General features: G+C 42.7%; 1 protein-coding gene across 5 annotated transcripts in view; it reads right to left on the bottom strand.

The window, feature by feature from the left end:
• cd276 (CD276 molecule) overlaps positions 1-19,743 on the bottom strand; it is a 423,418-nt gene that overhangs the window by 329,070 nt on the left and 74,605 nt on the right. The window lies entirely within an intron of this gene.

The following is a 19,743-nucleotide window of genomic DNA, read 5'->3' as shown; positions in this document are numbered from 1 at the left end:
CATCGTAGGAGCTAGCATCAGCCTCCATGGACTCATTGCTTCAGTATGGTATTTAAAGATCCCACCCACCCCAGATATTCTCCCCTCTCCCCTCGGGCAAAAGATACAAAAGCATGAAAGAACTTGTGACCAGGCTCAAGGACAGCTTCTATCCCACTGCTATCAGACAACTGAATAAACTCCTTGTGGGATAATATGGACTCTTGACCTCACAATCTGCCTCATTATGATCTTACACTTCACTGTTGGCCCCCTAATGCACTTCCTCTGTAGCTGTTACACTTTATTCATGTTTTATATTGCTTTACGTCAATGCTCCTTGTAATGATTTGGTCTATATGAACAGTACGCAAGACAAGCTCTTCACTTGTGCGATCATTTGAATCAAGCACGATGCTCTCATAACGGGGTATTTCCTGAATTGAGAACGCCTGTGCATGACTTTGTTAATATGGGGAGTCCGATCCACGGGCAGCCAGCACATTGTCCTTGACAGATCAGGGTCGAGGTTCAACAGCTTAGAATACAAAATGACTGGGGATCCTTCACTGCTAGTCTTCCTCAGTCTTCACTGCCATTGTGATGAGTCATCATCTTCTGCCAGCTCCACCACTGAGGTCTTGGTTGGATTGTTCTTTCTCTGGAACTTCCCCCTTGACCTTACTGAAATGGGTGACCCTACCAGTAGCTAAGATCCAGATGGCATCACTTTCGGGATCGCACAAACCTCTCCAACACAACAAGGTGACAATCCTTGGAGAAGATTTGCACTGGATCTTGGTATTTGTGACAAAAATAAACCAATAGTAAGTTTCCCCCTCCTGTCATCAGCTTGCCCACAATTCCACAGGGTGTGACAAGTGAGAGCAGGCGTAGGATCCAGTGACTAGTTATCACATGGAACAAGATACAGTGAAGATGTATTGTTGACATGCCGTCCAGACAGATTGTTCACAGACCTGCACAGCCAGGCAGTACAAAAGGAAAAACAGGAAGCAGAATACAGTGTTTTAGAGGAAGTGCAGTGCAGCTAAACAAATAAAGTACAAGGATCACAACAAGTCAATTGGGAGATCGAGAGTTCATCTTTTAGGTGCAAGAGTCTGACAATGGTGGGATAGAAACTCCCCTTGAGCCTGTTCCACAGTGCTTGTATTTACCATGCCTATGCTGGCAACTGGGGTGAAATAAATCACTCTTGTGCTGGCAGGTGGAGAGAGACCAAAAAACCATTCACACCAGTGCTAGAACTCTTGAGGCTTGGAGAGGGTGGGTGGTTGAAGGTTGAAACTTCAGTTCAGGGCCTAGTGTTAGGAGCAGGGTTTGGCTCTTCAGAAGCTGTTAGTACAACATTGTGCTAGTCCCCAACAATCAGAAGGTAATTGATTGTTCAGTAGATGCTAAACATCCCAGCAAAAACAAAAAGTCCTCTGGTTTTTTTCTCCACAGTGACAAAAACTCCAAAATTCCATGCTGCCTGGACCAGAACACCTGAATTATATAGAGAGGTCGGCCAAGCTGGACCTTATTACCATGGAGCGCAGAAGAATGAGAGGTAATGATGAACAAGTTTATAAGAGTCAACAAATTGTATGGTCATAAAATTTCTCCCGTTTGTGGAGTCCAAACCTAAATGGCACAGAAACAAGTTTAGAGGGGAGAGATGTAAAAGAAACTTTAAAGGAACAGGCTGGAGTAGCCACACTATTCTATTCCAGACATCAAGTTCCTTTTCAGCCACAGGACATCTTTGTACTCCTATACAGCATTACACATTCAAGTGCAAATGCTAAAGGGGTGTAGTTCACTGTGAGTTATGATTGATTCTTTATCTGATAGACCCAGAAAGGGACAAACATTTTCCAAGCTGCACATTCCACACTCCAAAGACTACTTCAATTGGATTAACTGGGAACAGTGAATAGTGAATACCTGGAATGAGCTGCCAGGGGACGTGGTCACGGCATCTACAATCGCAATGTTTAAGAGCTACAGCTGTTACTTGAAAACAAACCAAAACCACTCAAAGACTAAGCACAAGGGTCGACACTGCATAACGTGCTATCCACAATAACAAAGTTCTAAATTCCAGAAAATATGTTCGATCCTTCTGAATCCTCTCCATCTGAAGCACTGACCCGTTTAATCTGTCAAATATTTATGTCTTAAAATACATTAAAGTAATTTGTTGATTAACAGCTTTATTGCAGGCCATTGGCAACCATAACGTCCCACCACCTGCTTAAGTGGGTAATTAAATAGGACGCTGCTGTTCCTGAGACATTCTCATTTTAAGTGGAATTTTGCACATTCTAATTGGCTGGCACACAGTAGACACTAAATGGTAGCTATGATACAGGCTTTGAAGTGGAACATAGTAATGCCCTCTGTGGATCTCCCTTGGCAGTCCTTGTCACATTGGTACAAGCTGGCATTGCAGCCAGTAGCTCGGAACTCAACTATGCCATCCTCATCTCCCCATCAAGAGAGAATTGCAAAGATTTTGCTATCAAAGCATTCAACGAGCTCAAACCTCACAATCATTTCAATACAAATGCATTATTTGCACACCTGCCATACACCAGATATAATGCCTCTGTGATTCTGTTAGAGATAATCAATGTGCAGGAAATCAAGGAATTAGCCTACAGCCTGAAATTTGTAAATAATCTCTTAGAAACCTGAACAGTTTATGATCTGAGTTAACAATTGAAAGGAACAGACTGCAGTAGCCATGCTATTCTGTCACAGACATCAACTCTTTAGCCACTAGAGATCATTGTACTGCTTTACCGTTTCAAGTTCCACAAACTGAAGTGTCAATTCTGCAGGGAAACACAAAATACTGGAGAACTCAGGAGCTCAGGCAACATCTATGGAGAGGAATAAACAGTCGATGTTTTGGGATGAGACTCTTCATTAGGACTCACCAGAAACATCGACTATTTATTCATTTCCATAGAGGCAGCCTGACCTGCTGAGCTCCTCCAGCATTTTGTGTGTTCCTCTAGATTTCCAATATCTGCAGAATCTCCTGTACTTATGAAAGTTACAGGAAGTCACTGTGAGTCTATCAGATTTTGTAATTCCAGAAACTAATCAATGAAAATAACACAGGAGCTGGGAAATGCGTCTACTTCATTTTAACTTAGTGAGGCACTTACTTATGATGTGGTGGTGTAATGACATATACTGTTTACATACTTTTACACATAACCTGTAATGAATTATGTAAACAACAAATAATGCTTTATCAAACAATATATTTATACAATATTACTAAAATATTAACCACACAAGACTCCTCCCTGCTTAGCTAAAAAACTCCAACTCAATTATGACTGCATCTCAACTTATATATACATATACACACATACAGTATACTATATAACACAACTACATAGACAGATCTATCCCAGGCCCCCAGACAAAGATTTGAGAGACCTTCATTTTAACCACGCGTAGATGACCAGCATGTAGCTCCTCTCAGCTTGGATGCAAAGACTATGGGGTGTCCGCTCCCATCACTCATAACATGTGATATAACTGCATCTATGCCACAAGGCAAAACATTACAGGCGAGCTTCACTGGGCAACGTGGATCATAATGTGTGAGTACATTGTCTGACATCACCATTTCCTTTATCTTTTTGAAAGCCTCCTCACACTACTTTGTCCATTGCCATTTCTTCCTGATCTATAACAGGTTCCTGCCAAGTTCAAGGAGTGGCACATATTAGCCAGGTTTGGCTGGAACCTGTTATAGTAATTAATAAATCCTACAAAGGATCACAACTGTGGCAAGTACTTTGGCCTTTTGGAATCCACCACTGCTTGTATTTTCTCAGCACACTTGCATAATCCTTGTGCATCAATGATGTGACCACAGTAGTGATGCTTTGTTCAAAGAATTCACACCTTATTGCATTATGCTCTGAGCCCATAATCATCTAATCTTTTTAAACTGTCTTGAGATTTTGGAGATGTCCCTTGTCGTCCTTATCAGTAACAATGATGCCATCCAGATAACACTGAGTGCCCGGGCAGCCTTGCAGCACCTAGTCTGCAGCTTTCTGCCAGAGTGCAGGTGCAAATGCCACTCCAAAAATAAGCCTATTATAGTGCTAAAACCCTTTGTGAGTGCTTATGGTGAGAAACACTTTGGACACTTCTTCCATTTCCATCTGTAGGTAGCCCTCAGCTATGTCCACTTCACTGAAGTGTTTCCCTCCAGGAAGGTTTGTAAAGGTACCCTCTATCCTGGGCAGAGGGTATGATCTACTTTCCGTACTGGGTTGCAGGTGACCTTAACATCACCACAGATCCTGGCAGACCCATTCTTGTTGGCTACTGGGATTATTACCATTGCCCATGGGCTCCAATCAACTTTGAAAATAATTCCTTCAGAGCTCTAGTCTAGCTCACTGGCTACTTTATAACATATGGTGTAAGGAACCGGAAGAGCTTTGAAAAACTTGAGTGTGGCATTTTCATTTAAAACTTTTTTACCCTTGATATGTTTGAGTTTTCCAGTGCTATCCTTGAACACTGCTGTGACATCATCCAATACCTTCTTTAATTTGCTTTCAGTTGACTATTGTAGGGAATGTGACATGCAGATGGTATATGGATTTCCAATCAAGTTGTAGTTGTCTCAGCCAATCATGGCCTCACAATGCTGGTCCTTCTACTTTTACCCCATTCAAGCCCAATGTAGCTTATCAGCTGTTGTATTTCGCTATTATGAATATGATTTCCATTGGAGTTATCTTTTCTCCTGTATAAGTGCTTTGGTAGATATCTCCAGGCTTCAGTTCAGTATCTTTGAAATGACATTCAAACTCTTGTGTTTTCTGTAAGTTTCAACTTTAAGCTTAAATGGTCAGGTGTATGTGAGACCCTGCCACAACGGTAACACAACTTGTTCAATCAGGCAGACTTCTGTTTAGACATCACAATTTTGTTCACACCCACTTTCACTCCTGACTGCAGCTCAATTGCATCTCTGGCTGCTGTTTCCATTGATACAACAATTTCAACTGCTCTTTGAAATGCGAGTTGTGCTTCAGTTAAGGGCCATTGTTGAATGGTATTTTTCTAGGATTCCACAAACTAAACAATCTCTCAGTGCATCATTAAACCCATCGCTGAACTGGTAATGGTTAGACAGTTTCTTCAATTCAGCCATGCAAACTGCAATGGACTCACCTGCCTTTTGATTCCACTTATGAAACCTAAAGCATTCTGTAATCAACAGTAGTTTCAGTTCTAAATGTTCCTGCATTTCTTTTGTGATATCAGCAAAGCTCATTCCTGCTAGTATGGCTGGAGCAATCAAACTCCTATGCAACCTGTATGCTTTTCCACCTATTACACTCAGTAAAACTGGTACTCACTTTTCATTGGGTATTCCTATTGCTTTAAAATACTGCTCAATTCATTCAGTATACACTACCTATCTGTTGTCCAATTGAACTTGTCTATCTTTCTGTTGTAGTCTGCTTGCTTGAAAAATTATTATCACTATCGCACAGTACTCACTGTTTAAGAACCCATGAATTTCACGCATTTTCTGCCCTTTTTTCAACCTTCTTTCTCTCCTTGCAAAGATAAAATCTTGCTATGCTTCAGCAAGTAGGTAGTCATCTCGGGTTTATTTTAAAACTTACTTGCTGCCACTGCTATGTTTTGGTAACTCCAGAAACTGATTGAAAGAAAAACAAGGGAGAAGGAAATGTATGTCTACTTCATTTGACTTTGCTGAGGCCCTCATTTGTGACACAGTGACATAATGATGTTTGCCATTCACATACTTCCACATATACCCCGTTAAGTAAACAACAAATTATGTACACAAAGAATGCTTAATCAAACAATATATTAGCAATATTACTTAAATATTATATACACAACAGAGTTGTGTTTTCTTTCTATAATCTGACATACCTAGAAGTACAGATATTTTCCAAACTGCACATTTCACATACCAAAGGTCACTTCAATTCTCATATTCAGCTGGATTTACTGAGAACTTGGAGATCTGAAAGGGTCAAGCCAGCCAACTTGCTTTAATAGGAGGAGAATCTTAAATACAGGACACTACAATAAAATAGCATTTCCCTTTTACTGTGATTAACAAGAACGTATCATCAGCATGAGAATTATTCCAAGAATAAAAGGGTTAACATATAAGGAGCATCTGATGTACTCAATGACTGGCGATCTCAGTGAAACCTAACGAATATTGAAATGCCTAGATGGAGTGTACTCTAGAATCTAGGACAAGAGAACACAAACCTTTGTGCCATTAGAACAGAGATGAGGAGGAAACTTTTTACCCAGATGGTGGTGAATCTTTGGAATTCATTGCCACAGACTGCTGTACAGGCCAAGACACTGGGGATATTTAGAGCAGAAATTGACATATTCTTGATTAGTAAGGGTGTCAAAGGTTCTGAGGAGAAGGCAAGAGAAAGAATTTGAGAGGGAAAATAAATCAGCCATGATTGACTGGTGGAGCACATTTACTTGCAATACACCACAGATAGGACCTTCCAGCCCTACGAGCCACACCACCCCAGCAATCTGCGACAAATCCTTATCACGGGACAATTTACAATAGCCAATTAATCTACTCAGTATGTCTTTGGACTGTAGGAGGAAACTGGAGGACCCAGGGAAAACCCACGCATTCCATGGGAAGGAGGTACAGAGACTCCTTACAGAACAGTGCTGGAGTTGAACAAGCTGCAGAACTCCCCGAGCTGTAACAACGTCATGCAACCGCTACACTACTGTGACGGGCTGAATGGCCTGTTTCGGCTCCTATGTCTTATGTTCTTCTAACCTGGTCACCGGATGTGGATGCCACTTGTAATTCCAGTCTATACATTACTGCCTCTGTGCTGAGGAGGTGGTTAACAGTCAGACACTGGGGTCACAAGTAAGCCAGATAGTGTAATGACGGTAATGGACATGAAGAGAGCCGTATGGGTTTTTACTAGAGTCTAATAATTTCAAAACTCTGTCACAGACAGTCCCAAACGTGGCTGTGAAAGGTGGAGGGTTGGGCATGGGGCTATCGACCCAATCCCATAAAAACCCAGAGCTACAGAAATGCCAACAAAAGCTCCGAAGACCTCATCCCTGGGAGAGGAAGGACCTTTGAAGATGGGCTACACCTAGGCACAACGTAAATGACTAGCCCAGGGCAGCGGACTCTGGCGACCTGCTGATGGCCACCTATGCAAGTAAGTCAGTGACTTAATTGGCATTACAGTGACTACTTTATTGAATTCCATCTTCTTATTAATTACTCAAATTTAGATGACACAGCTAATCTCTTAGAGATATACACAATCATGAGGGGCATTGATATGGTGAAGGCACACAGTCATTTTCCCAATTAAAGGGAATCAAGAACTAGAAGGCGCAGGTTCAAGATGACAGAAGGACAGTTTAAAAGGAACTCAAGTGTAAACTTCTTCACTGAGAAGGAAGTCCATGTTTTGAATGAGTTGCCAGAGGAAGTAGTTGAGACAACATTTAAATCTGTGGACAGGTACATGGAGAGGAAAAATTTAGAGTATATGGGAAAATTTAGAGTATACATGTTTTGGTTGGCATGGACAAGTTATACGTTGTATAACTCTGTGGTGTTGCACAATACTGTATAAAAGTCTTAGACACATTTATATTGCTAGGTTACTCCAGCTTTTTGCTCAATACCCTATTTCTCCATTTGGAGCAGAGAACAAGTTTGCAAATCTGGCAGGAGCAAAGGATGGGAGAATGGCAAAGGTGGTGAACCTTGGGAGAGGTGCAGGACAGGTGGCAGAGAAGGAGTGTCAGGAGTACCAAGTGCTGACACAGCCAGCCCTAAAACACCAGGCAAGGTCATTTGATTCCAAACAATTCTGCTATTGATCATTACACAATGTCTCTCTAAACCTTCCTGCTCTCTTCCCTTTCCCTTCCCCTTTACCCAGCCATGATTCCCCTCTCCCTGCCCCCTTCCCAATCTCAGTCCAGAATAGAGACCCAGATAAGAATCAGGTTTATCATTACTCATGTATGTCATGAATTTTTTTTGTAGTAGTACAACACATAAAATTACTATATAAAATTACAAAATGAGCAGGGAAACCAATTGCCTCTGTCCCACCCCGATACCTAACAACCCATTAGTCTTGGAGATCTTTACGTCCCACTATGGCATCAGGTCCCACAAACTAAAATGCAACTCCACAGGAACATTGGCCACTGTCTGTATATTTTTCCCTTTTAACTCACAAAGCCAAAAGTATTCTATACCTTCAAATCCAGGATTATGTTCCACTGTGCAGCACATTCCCAGAACACAAACACCCAATTTACAGGCACAAATGCATACAAGCAAGCTCCTATGATACTATTAAATTCATTAACCTGATATACCTACATGCAGACATTCATTCCTACAAATCGCAAAATGAGATTCAGAGTCGGAATTACTTATCACATGTATGTGGAAATAGACAGTGGAATGTGTTGCTTGTGTCACAGCCAACACAAACTAAGAATGTGCTGGGGACAGCCCACAAGAGTCAGCCACAATGTTCAGCTGTACGACACAGAACACAACAAACAACAAAACAACAGCAAAACAAACCCCTTCCCTCCCTCTCTCTCCCTCTCCCTGCCCTTCTCACATCTTTTGGTAACTGTTCTTTCTAATCTACGTTCAGTGCCATTCTCTACCTGACTGTGGAAGTGTGTTTACAATATTAGGTCATTTTTGTGTAGATTCTAACTTAAGGACAAAAACTACAACTTAAGGACATCTGTAAAAAAACAAATCCACTCATTACTCGGGGCAGCCTGTTATGACCATGTGATAGAACAGTTTGCCAACAATGAGCATCTGGACTCACATCTGCACAGCTACTGAGCTCCCTTGTAAGGAGACCACCCAGTATTATTTTCAGGGTGGGATTGGGTGATGGAGAGGGGCTTTAAGATACGTGTCCCATCTCTCACCCTGATATAATCACTGGAGAAACTGGCAGAACTGGCAGAAACTGGAGAAACTGGCAAAGATCAGGGTCAAATTCTCCACAAGGAAGAGAATTCTATAATCAATGTCTGATAAACATATGGGTTGATATGCATATAACTGAAGGGGAACATCGATTTTGTTGTGAATAACAACTTGGCCTGTTTCCAGTGGAGTCTAATCATCCACTTATCCAAGTGAAGCATGGTTTAAGTAACCTCAAGCAACCCAGCAGAGGCCAAGTGTGTAAGTCACAAGTGCCAAGAAACTAAGGGAGTTCAATGAAAGTAATGCAATCCGGAGAGGTGTGCTAGAGGAGGGATGTGGGGCACAGATTGCAAAGCCCAACTTGCCCATCAACTCCCTGAGATTCCAGTGTTGTTCCAGTCTCTCCTGTTATGCAACATGCTGAACTTTCCTCTCCCAGTTGACAGTGGCACAGATACAAGGTGCAGGGACAAGGCATAAATCAGAATCAGGTCTATTATCAGTGATATACTGAATATCATGAAAATTGTTATGTGGCAACATTCCAGTGTACAATATAAAAATTACTATAAGTTACAAAAATAAATAAATAGAGCAAAAGAGGTAGTGTTATGGATTCAATGTTCAAAGTTCAAAGTAAGTTAATTATCTGAGTACATATATGTCAATAGATACAACTCTGAGATCCATTTTCTTTTGAGCATACTCAATAATTCCACAGAATAATGCCCATTACAAATCAATGAAAGACCACCCAACTTGGGCGTTCAACCAGAGTGCAGAAGACAACATCTGTGCAAATACAAAAAGAAATAATAATAAAGAAATAAATATCCAGAACATGAGATGAAGAATCCTTGAAAGTGAGTCCATTTGTTGTGGGAACATTTCAATGATGGGACAAATAAAGCTGAGTCAAGTTATTCTCTTTGGTTCAAGAACCTGATAGTTGAGGGGTTGTATCTGTTCCTGGACCATTCAGAAAGTTGATGGCAGAGGGGAAGAACCTTGTCTTAAAGTATTGATTGTGGATCTTCAGGATATTATATCTCCTGCCTGATGGTGGTAACCATCCATCTCAGATGTCAGATGAGATGACATGGGATCTCAGAACTGGTCTTCGATGACCAACTACATTCACGATGAACATCAGTCACTGCAGTTTTAAGGCTGGTTATAGGCTGCACCCTCTCCAATCTTTATTCCCTTGACTCTGCACCTCTTCACATCCCATCCGCCAACCCAACTGTGGGCAGTCTTTGGATTTACTAAAAGCACATGGAGAAGGTACACACAGCACGGGAGTGTAGCACTCAGCATAAAGCAGTGTCAGTGATTAAGGTTCAACTCCCGCTACTGTCTGTACAGAGTTTGTACATTCTGCCCACAACAGCATAGGTTTCATCGGAATGATCTGGTTTCCTCTCATGTTCCAAACACATACAAGTTAGGGTTAGTAAGTTGTGGACACATTGTATTATCGCCAGAAGCTTGACAACATGTGGGGCTACAACTTCAGCACATCCTTGGACAGTGTCGGTCATTGACACAATCATTTCACTGTATGTTTCAACATTTCAATACACATAAGACAAAACCAATTTTATCTTTTCTATCTTTAAGGATGTAAGGGTCCTCATCTCGGTTCATCCCGAGCAACTGCATAACACAGGACTTTCAATCTACAGAGTTCTCCCATGGACAAACAAAGATGAACATCGAGTACTGCTCGGTGAAAGACGCTCTTTGGTCTACCCAAAACATGTTGGTCTTCCCAAACTATGAGATGGCCATAAGGGAGTGCTGCTGAAGAACACATTCCAAGCTGCAGGAATACCTGCTGAGGGATGCACTAAAGCTTGATGCAGCCAATGCAAGACCTCTGTGGGGATAGGCTGCTGTTTAGGCTCCTTCTGCAACAGGACATGGAGGAACTGAGATGGGTAGGAAAGTCCCTCTAAAAACAAAAGGGTGTATCACCACAGTTTGCATGGGGGGGGGGGGGGGGGTTCACTTATATCAATAGTGCTATGGTTATAATTGACAAAATTACACTAAATACTACTGTAATAGAATAACTTCCCGTACTTGCATTACACCTCCATCGTAAACTCCATGTTCCCAGGCTGACCCATCTTCAGCACAGGACCACACTGAGCACAACCCACGACCTTTGACAGTCCATATAACAATCGCAGCACGGAAACAGGCCATCTTGGCCCTCCTAGTCCGTGAACTTTGAACTCAACCTCATGAACTCAACCCATGAACTTTGAACTCAACCTCAACTATCTACTTCCACATCAATTCCCCCTACCACCACCGAGGTCTCGTCACTAGGACAGAAATCTGTTTACTTTCACTGTACTGTTTACTGCTTACAGTTTGCCTGTGCTGCACAATACATGCACTTTTAATTATATTTTATTAATTTATTTGTGGTAATATTTTGTTTTATGTGCTGTGTGTGATATACGTCTTGTGGGTGCATCTGGTCCGGAGGAACATTGCTTCATTTGGCTATATATAAGTACACTCAGAAGGCAATACCTTGAATTTGAACTTCAAGATTGCCACAGGACCTTCTACATGGACCAGAACTGGCAGGCAGATCCTTGGTGTAATGCCTCATCTCAAAGATTGCACTCCTAACACTACTATACTCCCTCAGTACACCACTGGAGTGTACTGATATACAGTATCCTGTAAAAGTCTTGGGTACAGGGTGCCTAAGACATTTGCACAGTACTGTATTTGTCAATATAGAGCAGAGAGCTAGTTTGAAAATCCAGTGGGAGTAAAAAGTGCTGGGAACGGGGAGGGTGAAGTGCTGTGGGGCAGTTGGCGGAGGAGTGCAGGGGAGGGTGGCCCAGTGCAGACAGACCCAGCCCTGTGACACCAGCCGAGATCATTTGATTCAAAACAATTTGTTTATGGATCATTACAGAATGTGTCTCTGGTGCTTCCTGCTCCCTCCCCTTTCCTCTCCCCATCCATGATTTCCCCCTCCCAGCCCCCTTCTGGAGACCCATATCATAATCAGGTTCATCACCACTCACATATATCCTGAATTTCGATTTTTTTTGATGCAGCAGTACAGTACAATATATTAAATTATTACAGTACTGTGCAGAAGTCTTAGGCTATTTGTACTGTATGTGCCTAAGACTTTTGCACAGTACTAGACATTTTATTATACCAGCTTTTTGACACTAGTCATCTCCCCCCCCCCCCCCCCGTTTCCAGTCCTGATGAAAGCTCTCGACCTAAAACATCCACTGCCCATTTCTCTCTGTAGAGGCTGCCTGACCGCTGAGCTTCTTCCGCCTCTTGCATTCTGCTACAGAGTTCTGTACCTTTGCTGCGTTTTGTCTATGCACTTTGTTATGAATGAAGTCTACTTTTGAGTTTAAAAGATAACTGACTTGTGAGTAGGTGCCTCAATACTGCCAGCCCCTCCCCAACAGTTTAGCAGTTAGTGCAATGCCATTTCAGCGCTGAGTGACCCAGGTTCATTTCCCGCCATTGTCTGTAATTACAGAGTTTGTACGTTTTCCCAGTGACCACATGGGTTTTCTCCTGGTCCTCCATTTCCACTCACATTCCAAAGCCGTACAAGTTAGTAGATTAATTGATCACATGGGTGTAATTGGGTGGTGCAGGATCATTGGGCTGGTAGGGATTCTTACCATATTTTATCTCTAATATTAAAGAAAAACTTCCACAGTGACATGGCAAGTCCAGACCTTCTCCTGGGTCTGGGCTGAGCCAACAATTCCCTGTTGAGGCCATGAATGAGAGGGAGGGAAGGAGAGAGACTGTGTGGGGAAAGGAAAAGGAAATCATAATGTTCTCAATCCTCACTCCCTGGGCTGAGAACATAGGATGAAACAGCTGACCAACACTACTTGTTCAGCTTTATATGCAGAACAAAGTAAAGCTGCAGAGAACAGATATACCCGCTACTACAGGGGGCAAGGGGTAAAGGAGGGGCTTTAATTACTTGCCTCTTCTCACCCTAGTGGGTGAACGCTGAGAAAGCCGGCAAAACAGAGCCAGTGTTCAGGGACAAGTTCATATCAAAAAGAAATTAGCCAGGACAAGCAGAGATTGAGCACTACACATCCTAGGAGAATGCAACAGGCACAAGACTCCACCAGAAGTAGCATTATCACAATGGATTTGTTGTGCTTAGATGTTAGAAGGTAGCAATTGTTGGATTGGGGTGCAGAATTAATATTTTTCTTGTAATTTAAATTTCCTGTGAATGTTATATATTTATATAATCACTGATATATGTATAACTTTTCCACAGAATTTTCAATAATTACAGTACAGTTGATTCTGTACTTAAGTTTTCAGCAGCAGGTGCCATGTCACTTGATTGGGTTATTATAGGTTAATTATTCGACAAGTCAAGTCACTTTTTATTGTCATTTCGACCATAACTGTTGGTATAGTACACAGTAAGAACGAGACAACGTTTTTCAGGACCATGGTGCTACATGAAACAATACAAAACTACACTGAACTACGTAAAACAACACAAAAAACTACACTACATTCCTACACAGGACTATATAAAGTGCACAAAACAGTGCAGGCATTACAATAAGTAATAAACAATAAACAAGACAATAGGCACAGTAAAGGGCAGTAAGTTGGTGCCAGCCCAGACTCTGGGTATTGAGGAGTCTGATAACTTGGGGGAAGAAACTGTTACAAAGTCTGGTCGTGAGAGCCCGAATGCTTCGGTGCCTTGTCCTAGATGGCAGGAGGGAGAAGAGTTTGTATGAGGGGTGCGTGGGGTCCTTCATAATTCTGTTTGCTTTGCGGATGCGGCGTGTGTTGTATCACTGGAATTCTGTTACCACCAGTCTGGGTATGAGATGTCACAACTGTTTCTTCTTTTGTCTTTTCTTTGATCTCTTGGCTCCTCTTGTTGTTTTTCACTCCTGCTTCACTTAATAAAAGGATCATTAGCAATGGGTTTTATGCCTCATTCTCAAATTCTGAAGAACCTCTGGATAATAAAAGCATCAGCATCCAACAGAATTCAGCTTGTTTGAGACACTTCAATTCCAGTGATATATTTCTCCACGATCTCAAGCAAACAGGAAGAATTAAGAATGTTTAATGTAAGTTATTTTCTTGCTGCTTTGTTAGGAAAACATATATAGTACAAAATTACTAGTACTTACAGAGCTAAAATTCCAGTTCTTTTTAAGCCAATTTAAACCAAATCCTAACCCTGTATTTTCTCTAATGGATTTATCTCCTCCCTGGGTAATTATATATATATATATTCTCAAAGGAAAACCCAGCAAGAAGTTGGAGATCTAAATTAAAAGAAACTGTTAAAAACTATTAAAAATGATCATCAGGCCAGTCAGCATCTGTGGTAAGTGTCAGTTGTAAAGTCATCAACTGAAACACTAACTCTTTCTCTCTCCACAGAGATGCTATCTGACCTGTTAAATTTCCCCAACATTTCTGCGCCCATCACAATAAAACAATTTTGAAATGAAGTCACTGTTGGTGCTTATGCAACAAAGACTCCGAACAATAATGATAGTAACCCAATAATTCTGTCCATTAGTGTTTAATCATTGGCCATATTACTAGTGGTAACTACCCTTTCTTGCTTTATGCCTCCATTTTGAATACCACTGATCCCTTCAGTCTGCTACAACTCAGCATCTTTCTGAGTAAAATGGCTATGGGTTCAATTCTATCCCAGTGACATGAACAGAAAGTCTTCAACAGCACATCCCAGTGGAAAACCAATGTAAAGAGTATTCCCATGGGGACTCTGCTGAGTTGGTCCATCCTGAGCACAAGCACAGTCTGTGAGACATTGACAGTCCAGACCTTTGAACTCAACCTCAAGCATCTCCTTCCACATCAACTTCTCTTCTTCAAGAGAAAAAAGGGAGGGGCATCCTTGGTGCAACATCTCATCTCAAAACAGCACCCCCAACACTGCAGCACCCCCTTGGTGCATCAGTGGAGTGTGATAGTGAAGACTTTATGCTCAGATCACTGGAGTGCAATTGAATCCACAAACTTTTTAAATAACGGGCAGAAAGGCAATCTGGGTTCAATTCCCACTGCTGACCGTAAGGTGCTTTTATGTTCTTGCCGTGTCCATATGGGTTTCTCCAGTTTCCTTCCTCATCCCAAAGGCATAAAGGTGAGGATCAGTATACTGTGGGCTTGCTATGTTAGTGCCAGAATAATGGCCACACTTGCGTACTGCTCCCAGCACATCCTTGGACTTCGTTGCTGTTGATGTAAACAATGCATTTTCCATGTCCATTTGACAAATAAAGCTAATCCTTCTTCACCTTTTTAAAAGGATCAGCAGTGTACAGGCATTGGACTTTGCAGGTACAGGGAGTGAAATTCTTTGAAGTCTTTAACCTCATCATATCTTAAGAAACATACAGTAGGTCAGTATTATACCCTGGTATAACTGTCTCACTAACAGTGTACTTTTACGATGATGTGCTATCCAAGTGTAAAGGGGGTTTCTTCTTTTTACTTTGTTACTGTTGGGAAAGGGTTTCTTTGTTTTGTTAAAAGCAGGAATGTTTCTTTGTTGCAAGAGAGTGCTGGGAGAATTGTATTCCTTTGTAAACCAAATGGGGATTAATGTTCTTTCTTCTGAGTCTGTAAGCTTTTGTTGACGGGCTTTTGGGCAGATCGGCGCGAGGGGGTTGAGGGAGAGGACGCAATGCTGTAAGCTGGGCGAGGATCGGACCCCAACCGGGGGTCCGAGGCCAGGAGGTACTCCGAGGAGGGGGGATGAAGCTAGATGTGCTTGGTTGACCACTCAGAGGGTCCTGAGCTGCGAGTCGAGGAGTTCGGAGGGGATCGAATGGTGGCCAGAAGACTTCAGTAATTGAGCTCCAACGGTTGTGCACGAAATGGTTTGGACTTTAATGAGTTTGGCGCCTGTTCTTTATTTTTTCTCTTCATATATACTGTATCGTTATTAATCACTTAGTTATAGTAACCTTTATAAATTGTACTCATTTAATCGCTTATGGTGTACTGTCTGTTTTTGGGTGAGTCGGGGACATCACACAGCATCCACACCAGCTGATTACCCAGTTTGGCGGGGCCGAAGGTTGCTCCCCCTAAACGAGAACGAGCTGAGCGAGCCTGAGGCGACCCAGGGGGTTACACAAAGATATCTAACTATAAATGTTGCCAGTTACTTAGCTAATCAGCTGCCAAAATGACTGGACTCAAAGAGGCCCTCAAACTGCAAAAATAATCTCTCTCAAAACAGAGACATGGTTAGCATTTGATGTACCCAATTACTGTAGCGCTAAGTATAATAACCTTCACCAGATGCCAAGGCTGTAATGTAAGTGAGCCCTATGTACTGGTTGGATCATACATCTAAGTAGAAGGCAGTTCAACCATTGCAAAAATCCGTACAATTCAACAGACTCCTTCTCCACCATGCTACAGATTTCTCCTTCCTAAAGAGAATTGAGAATTAAACACTTGGAAATATAATACTGAATCTGGTTCCCTTTTAGGGCTGTGCCTTCCAAGTCTTCAATCCATTGTGTAAACAAGGGTTTTCCCAATTCATCTCCCTAGATTTGTTGCCCAGAATTCAGTATCTCCTGCTGACCGAACACCCTGCCAAAGGAGACCATCACTCCCCGTTCTTCCAATCTGGGATGCACCATGAGCAAATCAAGTGGGTGGAGCAGGTAACAATTTATTCTAGGTATCCCAACTCCAAACACCTGCAGTACGTCATTGCTATAATTAGGAAATATAACAGCTCCCGCAAAAGTAGTAATGTGGTAATGACCACTGGTTCCCAAGTCAGTCGGGGTCATCTACTGTACCTGGTGCTCCCTGTGTGGCCTCCCCTAAATTGGTGAGATCTGAGGTCTGCTTGGTCAAGCACCTTCACTCCATCTGACACATTTCCCTGTGGCCACTCATTTTAATTCTGCTTCCCATTCCCATTCTGACATGTCGGTCCATGGCCTTCTCTACTACCCTGATGAGGCCACTCTCAAGTTGCAAGAGCAACTTCTCGTATACCATCTGGATAGCTTCCAATGACAGCATGAATACCGATTTCTCTAATTCCCAGTAAAGTCTCCCCACCTCCCCCTTCTCTCTTTTTCCATTCCCCATTCTTGTTACCTCTTATCCCTTCAATTCTCCTCACTTGCCCAACACCTTCCTCTGGTGCCTCTCCTCCTGTCCTTTCTCCCATGATTCACTCTCCTCCCCTATCAGATTTCACCGTCTTCAGCTCTTTGCCTTTTCCACCTATCACCTCCCACTTTCATTCCTCATTTCCATCCAACTTCCCCCTCACCTGGTCTTACACGTTACTTTCCAGCTTGTACTCCTCTCCCTACTTCTCCCACCTCCATCTTCTTATTCTGGCTTCTTCCCCTTTCCTTTTCAATGCTGCTGTGTGTTACTCTGGATTTCCAGCATCTGCTGAATCTTTTGTGTTTATCATTTGTCCCTGATGTTCTTCCATGAGGGACAAGAGTTGGCCAGTTCCACTGTGGATAATGTGCTCTTCATCCAAATAACGCAGGTTTACTATCTCATTCAAAAGACGGAACCTCTAATTAGGAAAGAGAAAGTATTTACCCTTAGGGCTGGAGTGGGAGTTGAACCAGTGACCTTCCGCTCCAAGGCAGAACTCCCATTGAACTGCCGCAAACCTATGACTATTGACAGCAATAGAAAGTAAGTTAGGAGATGTTTAACTGAGGAGTTCAAAAAGAGTCAGAAACCACAAGAACAAAACTAGGTTGCATTATTGCCAAGACAGAATTACATCCCTTGACTCTCCCTTTAGTCAGGACTTTATTTTATTTTATATATTCTCTGCAGAACAGTTTACATTATTGTTTCAAGACCAAGGTCAGGAAAGAAAAGACAACAAGCACTTTGGATTCACAGGCTTCCTGTGATGGCACATTATAGCTGAAGATTACTTGTGCGGATGATGAATAGCCAGATGTAATAACAGCAAGGGAACCATTTTCAAAAGCCATTGCAGAAGCGCAGTATCATTCTTACTTTTGACAGGCGCAAGGCTATGACAGAGGAGGACCGATGAAATTGCTATGTGATGTATCACCAAGACATTTGTTGTATGGGTAGATCATTCACCTTCCACAAGCATTGAATCTCTAACTCTCTCCCTCACCTGCACACACTCTTCTGCATTGGACCTTTGTTTTCTCTCTCCCTAACTTGCACAAACTCTCCCTCGCATACTTACTCTCGCAACCCCTCCTTTGCTCACCCTCCATCTCTCTCACCAGCAAATGCGCTCCCCTCCCTTTGACTCGCTCACCCTCTGCTACACTTTTTCTCACTATCACTTGCACACTTGCTTGCCCTCTCGATCACTTACACTCTCACTCATCCTCTGCCTTTCTTGCACACTTGCTTTTCCCATGCACACAGGCTCTCCCTCACCCTTGCCTGCACACTCCCTCATTGTTGTTTGCACCTTGTCCTTCCTCTCCCTTGCTTGCACACTTGCTCTCTTTCTCCTTCGCTTCCACACCAACTCTCACTCACTTAAATACTCGACCTCCCTCACAAGCACCTCACTCTCCCTCACTGGTCTACTCACTGTTGCTCTCACTCACTTGCATTCTTGCAGTTCCTCTCCCTCACTTGCACACTTGCTCTACCTATCCTACACACCGACTCTCACTCTCTTTCACTTGCACACTTGCTCTACCTATCCTACATACCGACTCTCACTCTCTTTCACTTGCACACTTGCTCTACCTATCCTACATACCGACTCTCACTCTCTTTCACTTGCACACTTGCTCTACCTATCCTACATACCGACTCTCACTCTCTTTCACTTGCACACTTGCTCTACCTATCCTACATACCGACTCTCACTCTCTTTCACTTGCACACTTGCTCTACCTATCCTACATACCGACTCTCACTCTCTTTCACTTGCACACTTGTCCTCCCTCACCCTTGCTTGCACACTTGCTCTACCTCCAACACATTTGCTCTCCCTCTCCCTCACCTGCACCCTCACTCTCCCTCTCTCAGTGGAACACACTCTTCCTGTCCTGCACACACTCACATTCCCTCTCCTTCACTTGCACACTCACTCTTCTTCTCCCTCTCCTCCACACTTGCTCTTCCACTCCTGACACATATTCTTCCTCTCCTTGCTTCAAACTCACTCTCACACTCCTTCAATGGCACAGTAGCTGTCGTTCTCACTCGCTTGCACTCCATCGGCTGCACGCTTGCTCTCCATATCGTGATCGGCAGATCGTGTCTAACGTATGTGAAGAATAAAAGGATGACAGGAGTGAAGGTAGGACCGATTAGAGATAAATGTGGGGAGAAGTGCCTGGAGGCTGTGGAAGTGAGTGAGGTCTCAATGAATACTTCCCTTCGGTATTCACCAATGAGAGGGAACTTGATGACAGTGAGGACAACATGAGTGAGGTTGATGTTCTAGAGCATGTTGATATTAAGGGAGAGGAGGCGTTGGAGTTGTTAAAACACATTAGGACGGTGTCCCCAGGGCCTGACGGAATATTCCCCAGGCTGCTCCACGAGACAAGGGAAGAGATTGCTGAGCCTCTGGCTAGGATCTTTATGTCCTCGTTGTCCACGGGAATGGTTCCGGAGGATTGGAGGGAAGCAAATGTTGTCCCCTTGTTCAA

Source organism: Hypanus sabinus, chromosome 21 (genome assembly GCF_030144855.1).
Source record: "Hypanus sabinus isolate sHypSab1 chromosome 21, sHypSab1.hap1, whole genome shotgun sequence".
NCBI classification, from domain to species: domain Eukaryota; kingdom Metazoa; phylum Chordata; class Chondrichthyes; order Myliobatiformes; family Dasyatidae; genus Hypanus; species Hypanus sabinus.
Note: the sequence above shows the minus strand (reverse complement) of the source record. Positions and strands in the feature narration are given on the sequence as shown.